The sequence below is a fragment of the Nuphar pumila genome, chromosome 9 (genome assembly GCF_984573655.1).
Source record: "Nuphar pumila chromosome 9, dmNupPumi1.hap1.1, whole genome shotgun sequence".
Lineage (NCBI taxonomy): Eukaryota > Viridiplantae > Streptophyta > Magnoliopsida > Nymphaeales > Nymphaeaceae > Nuphar > Nuphar pumila.
Genome location: NC_143257.1, coordinates 126,165,714 through 126,172,514, shown reverse-complemented (window position 1 = coordinate 126,172,514; position 6,801 = coordinate 126,165,714). Strand labels below are relative to the sequence as shown.

Sequence of the window (6,801 nt, the reverse complement as noted above, 5' to 3'; positions counted from 1 at the left end):
TGTTGAACAATAACTGGTGAGAGTCTGCCTAACCTCATCTTGCTTTAAAAAAAATAATGATAATTACTCGATTAAATTGAAAGTATACTTTAGAAAAAGTGCACTTCTGAACCAACGGGGCTTTGCTTGTCTGGCAGGAGCAGTCAGTGCACGTCACCTTGTGTTGGAAGGTTGCAAGTTCAAATCCCAGTAGTATAGTTGTATAGCTGATAGGAGTCTGCCTAACCCCAGCATTCTGGGTCGAAAGAAAAAAAAAAACAGTGCACTTCTGAAATGGGAAGCACCATGCTTTCCCCTGAAAAGAGAGAAACATGAGAAAACAGGCTTCTTGTATTATAGGGATGCTTCTCACTGGCTTCTCAAATGGCTTTTCACTCAAATTTTGCCGTTTTTCTTTCTGTTTTTATATTAAAATTTGTTATTTTTCGCTTCACTTGTTTCTTCCTTACTTCCCATCACTTCCTATAAGTTTTCTTTTTCATTTATCATATGTTTCCTCAATCGCTTCTCAATGAACCGGATTCACGCTTCATACTACTTTTCTAACACTTATCTCGTATCCTGCTTAGGGATGGCAGTGGGGCGGGGCGGGGGACAAGGTCTCCACCCCCGCCCCGCCTCAAGATTTTATCCTCCACCCCCGCCTCCATCCCCGGCAGGGAATGGATTTTATCCTCCATCCCCTCCTCCATCCCCAGCAGGGAATGGATTTTATCCTCCATCCCCGCCTTCATCCCTGTTTCATCCATCCCCAGTTCAAACGGGGATGAGGCGGGTCGGGGCGGGGATATTGCGGGGAAAAGTGGTCGGGGCGGGGCGGGGCGGGAAAAAATGCACGTCCATCCCCGCCTCCACCCCCGGACGGGGATGGATTTTAACCTTCGTCCCCGCCTCCATCCCCGTTTCATACCCTTCATCCCCGGTCCAAACGGGGCGAGGCGGGGCGGGCCCCCGCTTTCCCCCGGTCCACTGCCATCCCTAATCGTGCTAACTATGCTTTGTCCTTCATTTTGCATTAGGATTCGGGTTCGAACCCACATTGATAAACTGTGTGACCCAAATTTGGCGTATATGATCCGACCCGTTTCACCCTGTCAACCGGCCAAGCCTCCCGACTCCCCCTTCCCATTTTTACACTCGCTTTCTCTCTTCCCCCCCATTATCACCGGAATCCGGTCATCTCCCCGCATCTTCGTCAAATCCTGCAGAATCCAGACATTATTCCGTCACAGAACTCGGTACTCTCTCTCTCTCGTACCCAAATCACTTGATGTTTGATTTAAATACAGCGATTTTTGGTCGTTCTTGATTTTGGGTATGAGCCTATTTTTGCAGTCTGTTGTTGATCTCTGAACTGTGGATCAAATATGCGGGATGGGTATTCCATAATTCTTATTTTCATTCATGCAAGGGATTATGTGTAGGTGGTTTTACGTTTTCAATCGATGGATTATTGTCAAATTTTGTTGTTTGTGTAATTCGTTCGTGTTGGCCATTGCTTATTAAGGAAAAAAATGTATTCTCTAATCGTGGTCTTGAATAGTAAGAAATGTTCGGGGGTTTAAGCGGATTCTCATGGGTTGAAGGAACTCTGAGATTGGAGGCATGGTTGGAACCAAGGCCACTTGGGAATTCAATCCAGTTATAGATCTCAACAATTTGGGTGACTATTGGTTAGGGATTTTGGGATTTGGGGATTATGGTGTTGTCAACCCATGCTTTTCTCAAGTTTGCTGTTTGTTGTAACACGCTTGGAGCTTGGAACATTGTTTCATCAAGACAGCTTCTTATTTTTTTTTTAAACCGGTTCTATTTTGCTTCTTTTTCTTCTTAATCTCTTATGTATAGTTATGTTGGCCAACTTTAATGTCTGGAATTGCTGTTTGTTAGCAACCCCTTTTTAATTTTGCATGAATGTTGTTGGATGGTTCAAAGGGAGTTTCGGTAATTTAAGTGGTTGGGTATTTTTTATCCTTTTCTGAATGCAATTTGGTAGCAAATTAGGTGATTTGGGTGAAAATCTGGTCCCTGTGTAAGTATTTTTTTATTATTTTGGCCTGGGAAAAATGTTGGGATCGCTTTTTTGTTTATATTGCTTGATTGTAGATTTTAGTATTTACTGGTTTTGTCTTTCAATCTTCAAAAGAGTAATTTGCAAATTTATCGAAAGCAAAATAATTTAGTATTTTATATCCTTTTTATCCTTTCCACTTCCTTTGCATGTTTGTCAAGTGGTTTTTATACTGTCTTATCATTTATGTGGGGAAGATGTTATTGCTCCATGTAAAGACGTTTGTGCTCTGATTCTCTGTCAACGTTACTCGTCTATCCGCATTCTTGCTATCGTCTACCTCATTCTGCAATAAAAAAATAATTATATAAGATGACATTTACATGCATTTCAATGATGTGAAAGTGTGGGAGCATGTTATATCTTATCACTTAATGTTACAAAAAAGGGAGTTTATATGCTACAAAAAATAAAACACCAAATGCTCAATCAATCAATTCTTTTTTAAGCGAAGATTGTGTTTTTTCTTGATACTAAGCATATCGATCTCTTTAGCACCGATTTTCTGGGCAGGTGAACTTAGGTAGGTACAAGCAGGAGCTTCATGGAGAGTTAGATGCACTAAGTATGCTACTTTCAGAAGCTCAATTACAGTGTTTTTCTTCAATAGGTAGATCACCTCTTAGACAATCTTGGTAGAGTAATCCCTTGGAGACCTAGAGCGATGGGGAATTTCTCTTCATAAAACAACACAGAGAGATTCATATAGTTGTTCTGGTGTAAGTTGCTGAGCCAGAGTAGGGATGCTTACCAAGTCTAAGATTAGGGACAGAGGAGAATTTAAGATCATAGGTGATGTTTACATTCTTGGCTCGAAGTCAAAACCTTCATGTCATGGGCTCAATAAACTTATAGTTAAGGGGGAAAACCATAATTGCATTGGTTTTGAAAGCTGGACTTGCACGTCAGTGTTATTGTGTGCATCAATAGTTTGCTTTCCTGTATTAAATGAGAGCTTAATAGCTAATGCTTATTGCAATGGGTTTATCTGTGACAAGTAACCCATGCAGGGTGACTGTGCCAGCTCCAGTGCTTATGTTTTCCTTTTCTTTCCACTTTTTGGGCTATTAAAACAATAAAATAAGCTCATAGAATCTAAAATCTGAAAGAAACTTCAGGACCTTGATGTAAGCAATCAATGTGAAACATAGTGACAATGAAAGTACAGGCTTCATTTATTTTCAAAGTGAACACAAGGAGAACATAGAAGCAGCAGCTTTGGTGGCAAAGTGATGCCTCAAAGATGGAAAAAGTGCAGGTTTCATTTATTTTTGCATGTCATCCTATGGTTGCAGTGCCCAAAGGCCCCAAACAGAGGCTGTATTTCTATGGAAAAAAAGTTAAGCCGTTGAATTAAGTCCTTGTCAAGATCCAAGCCGCTTGATAATGGAATTTTGTTTTCCTATGATTAGGTCTACTACATATGAACTATATGGGAGTTTAAGCTCTTCCATTTTATTGTTAACACATTGTAACAAAATCTAATTACTTATAATAATTGGCCATGCATAGAGATTAAAGCTTCTATACTTTAGTTCCATAAGGATCCTCTAGAATGTGTTTATTTTTATACACAATGTAATAATAGATGTTAATTTGAGTTCATTTTCGAATAAGGTGCTTCTAGTTTGTTCCATGAGTTTTCCTCTGTCCTTATTACGGTAATATTGTCTTTAATTTCAGTGTGTGATTATTATTGTCTGCTGTGTTCTTCTTTACCCTTCAAGCATGCTCATGTTTGTTCTGCATTGTTCCTCATAAGTTCAGTCGCTACCAGTTTGGTTTTTTCTCTGAAATTCTTCATATACAGATTGTTTTCAGTTTTCAGTTTGTGTTTAGTTGTTGCAATAGTGCTTTTTGACCGACTGTTTGCTTTCTCAAATGCTCTTCAGAAAGACGAGTAATTTGAATATATTAACTAAAGGAAGTAAAGATGCCTTCTCAAAAGATTGAATCGGGTCACAAGGATGTTGTACACGATGTTGCTATGGACTACTATGGCAAGCGTTTGGCAACTGCATCTTCTGACACTACCATCAAAATTTTTGGCTTGAGCAGCACTTCCAGCTCTGCTTCCTCTCAACAGCTTCTTGCAACACTTAGTGGTCACCAAGGCCCTGTTTGGCAGGTCTCCTGGGCTCACCCAAAGTTTGGATCCATCCTTGCTTCTTGCTCTTATGATGGCCATGTTATCATATGGAAAGAAACGGCCCAACAGAATGAATGGATTCAAGCCCATGTCTTTACTGACCATAAAGCCTCTGTCAATTCCATTTCATGGGCACCCCATGAATTAGGTCTCTGTTTGGCTTGTGGTTCTTCTGATGGCAACATCTCCGTCTTCACTGCTAGTGCGGATGGCAGTTGGGACACTTCCAGGATTGATCAAGCCCATGCTGTTGGTGTCACTTCTGTTTCATGGGCACCTGCCACAGCTCCCGGCTCTTTGGTCAGCCCCAATCCTCTCGATCCAGTGCAAAAGTTAGCATCTGGGGGTTGCGATAACACCGTTAAGGTCTGGAAATTGTACAATGGGAATTGGAAAATGGATTGCTTTCCTGCACTCCAGATGCACTCAGATTGGATAAGAGATGTAGCTTGGGCACCAAACCTTGGGCTTCCGAGGTCTACTATTGCGAGTGCTTCTCAGGATGGCACAGTGGTGATATGGACTGTGGGAAAGGAAGGTGATCAGTGGGAAGGTAAGGTCTTGAATGATTTCAAAACGCCAGTTTGGAGGGTGTCATGGTCGCTTACTGGGAATATACTAGTGGTTGCTGATGGGAATAATGAAGTGACCCTGTGGAAGGAAGCAGTTGATGGCCAGTGGCAGCAGGTGACAACAGTGGAGCCATAGTGTTGGCTATTTTTTGCTTCATTTGTTTACTCTTCCTCTTTCTTTTCTCTTCCTGGTGCTGCTGTTTTCTTTTCTTTTTTTGTTTCCCCTGTCAGGCCTGCATGGTTATTACTTCATTGCAGATGGCTAGTCTGTCTCTTTTGAACAATTGCTTTTGGTGGGACTGTTTTTTTGGCAGTTTGGTTTAATCAGCATTTAATGTTAAGCTAATTAGAAATTATGACATCATTATTGGCATGCCTTTTTTGCTTTTTATTTTGTACTATGACTATCTGGAAAATTGCATTATTTTTGGTGTTTCTACATGTTCTTGTCTTCCTTTTGGGGCTTCTGTAACTCTCTCTCCCATTGGTTTATTTGAAGTTGTGTAAAAAAAAGTCATGCAAAATAAGAGGTTTTCCCCCTCAACTGCGTCAAAAGACCCCCCTAATTATACACCACACATGGGCTGAACTAGATTGATGAAATTATATTTAGATTCTACCGGCAGCCCCTTCATCACTTATATTTTTATTAGGAATTTCACCAAGCAAATAAAAAGACCTTTTTCCATTGCAACTGCTTACTAAATTTAATTTCACATTAAACCTGAAAACCAGTATATCCTCTAATAATGAAACGATCTTCAACGGGGATGATGCAGACACGGTGGTTTTTCATACTTAGGCTGTGCAGATTCTGTTGGTGGTTTCTGAAGTTTTGGGGTCTATCAAATTTCAAGTTGTTCTCAAAAGGGCTCCATCTTCCTGGTTAGGGGGACCGTGGTTTGTCCACCTGCCATGGGATGACCATGGTTCGATGCCGGCAGGAGGTGTCACTTGCCACAAGGTAAAAGCTGGGTGGACAAGGGGGATTTCAGGAGGTGTTTGATTGTGCGGACAACATCAGGTCACCGCTATCCGTGCCCCATGGGATGCCTGGAACAGTGTCCCATGCGTCCAACAAAAGTGTCTTGACAGGACCATTTTGCACAGTCCTGTCTACGCAATCAAACACCCTGTCAAGGATTTTACTGACTGGAGGCTTGTGCCTTCAGTGGTTTTTTTTTGTTGTTAGGGAGTTGGTTTCCCTTGGCCTAGCTAATAAGAAAACAAAAACTGTTGTTGGTGCATCATCTTCATAATAGCTATAAAAGACTCATTCTATGTCACTTGGGCATGGGCATGGATGTGGATTCGATACTAATAGATACTAATATGCGGCACACAAATTTTTTGAAGACTAGAGCATGGGGATGCAGATTTTTTTCATTATTTAATTAATAAAAATATTTTTTTAATATTTGAATATATGACATTATTGTTTTTTAATTATATAAGATAATGTTTTAATGTGTCGTGGTGTGTCACATGGTGTCGGGTTATGTCTCCTAGATACGGGATCCTTATATAGCGTGTCCCTGTGACAGCTAAAAACCCTTTTGCACCTATTAAATTGTATTGTATATGCGTGCAGGATCATGAACTTGATGATTTTTCACATGACAACCAAGTGGGTACTAGCTACTCAGTTGTCAAAAGGGTTAGTCGGTGCTCAGGAGAAAGACCCTAAAAGATTAGTCGGGGCTTAGGTGTGACAAAAAAATAAGAAAAATAAAATATTATAATAAATAATTAAATTTAATAACGAACATTTGTAACTATATTTGAAGTATGTATTTCGTAACATGACACAAAATTCATAAAATTGTATAATAATGTACATATACCATAACTTGGTGCACACCATCCTATATATATATATATATATATATATATATATATATATATATATATATATATATATAGAGAGAGAGAGAGAGAGAGAGAGAGAGTTATTCTACCCCTGTTTGTTAGGTCAAAATCATAGTTTTTGGATATTTTATGTTGGATCT

General features: G+C 40.0%; 1 pseudogene across 1 annotated transcript; it reads left to right on the top strand.

The window, feature by feature from the left end:
- Positions 1-1,112: 1,112 nt before the first annotated feature.
- Positions 1,113-5,233, top strand: LOC149829333 (protein transport protein SEC13 homolog A pseudogene; annotated as a pseudogene). The gene is made up of 2 exons (XR_016434226.1): positions 1,113-1,238; positions 3,964-5,233. The product of XR_016434226.1 is annotated as a protein transport protein SEC13 homolog A pseudogene (transcript).
- The last annotated feature ends 1,568 nt before the right edge of the window (positions 5,234-6,801 follow it).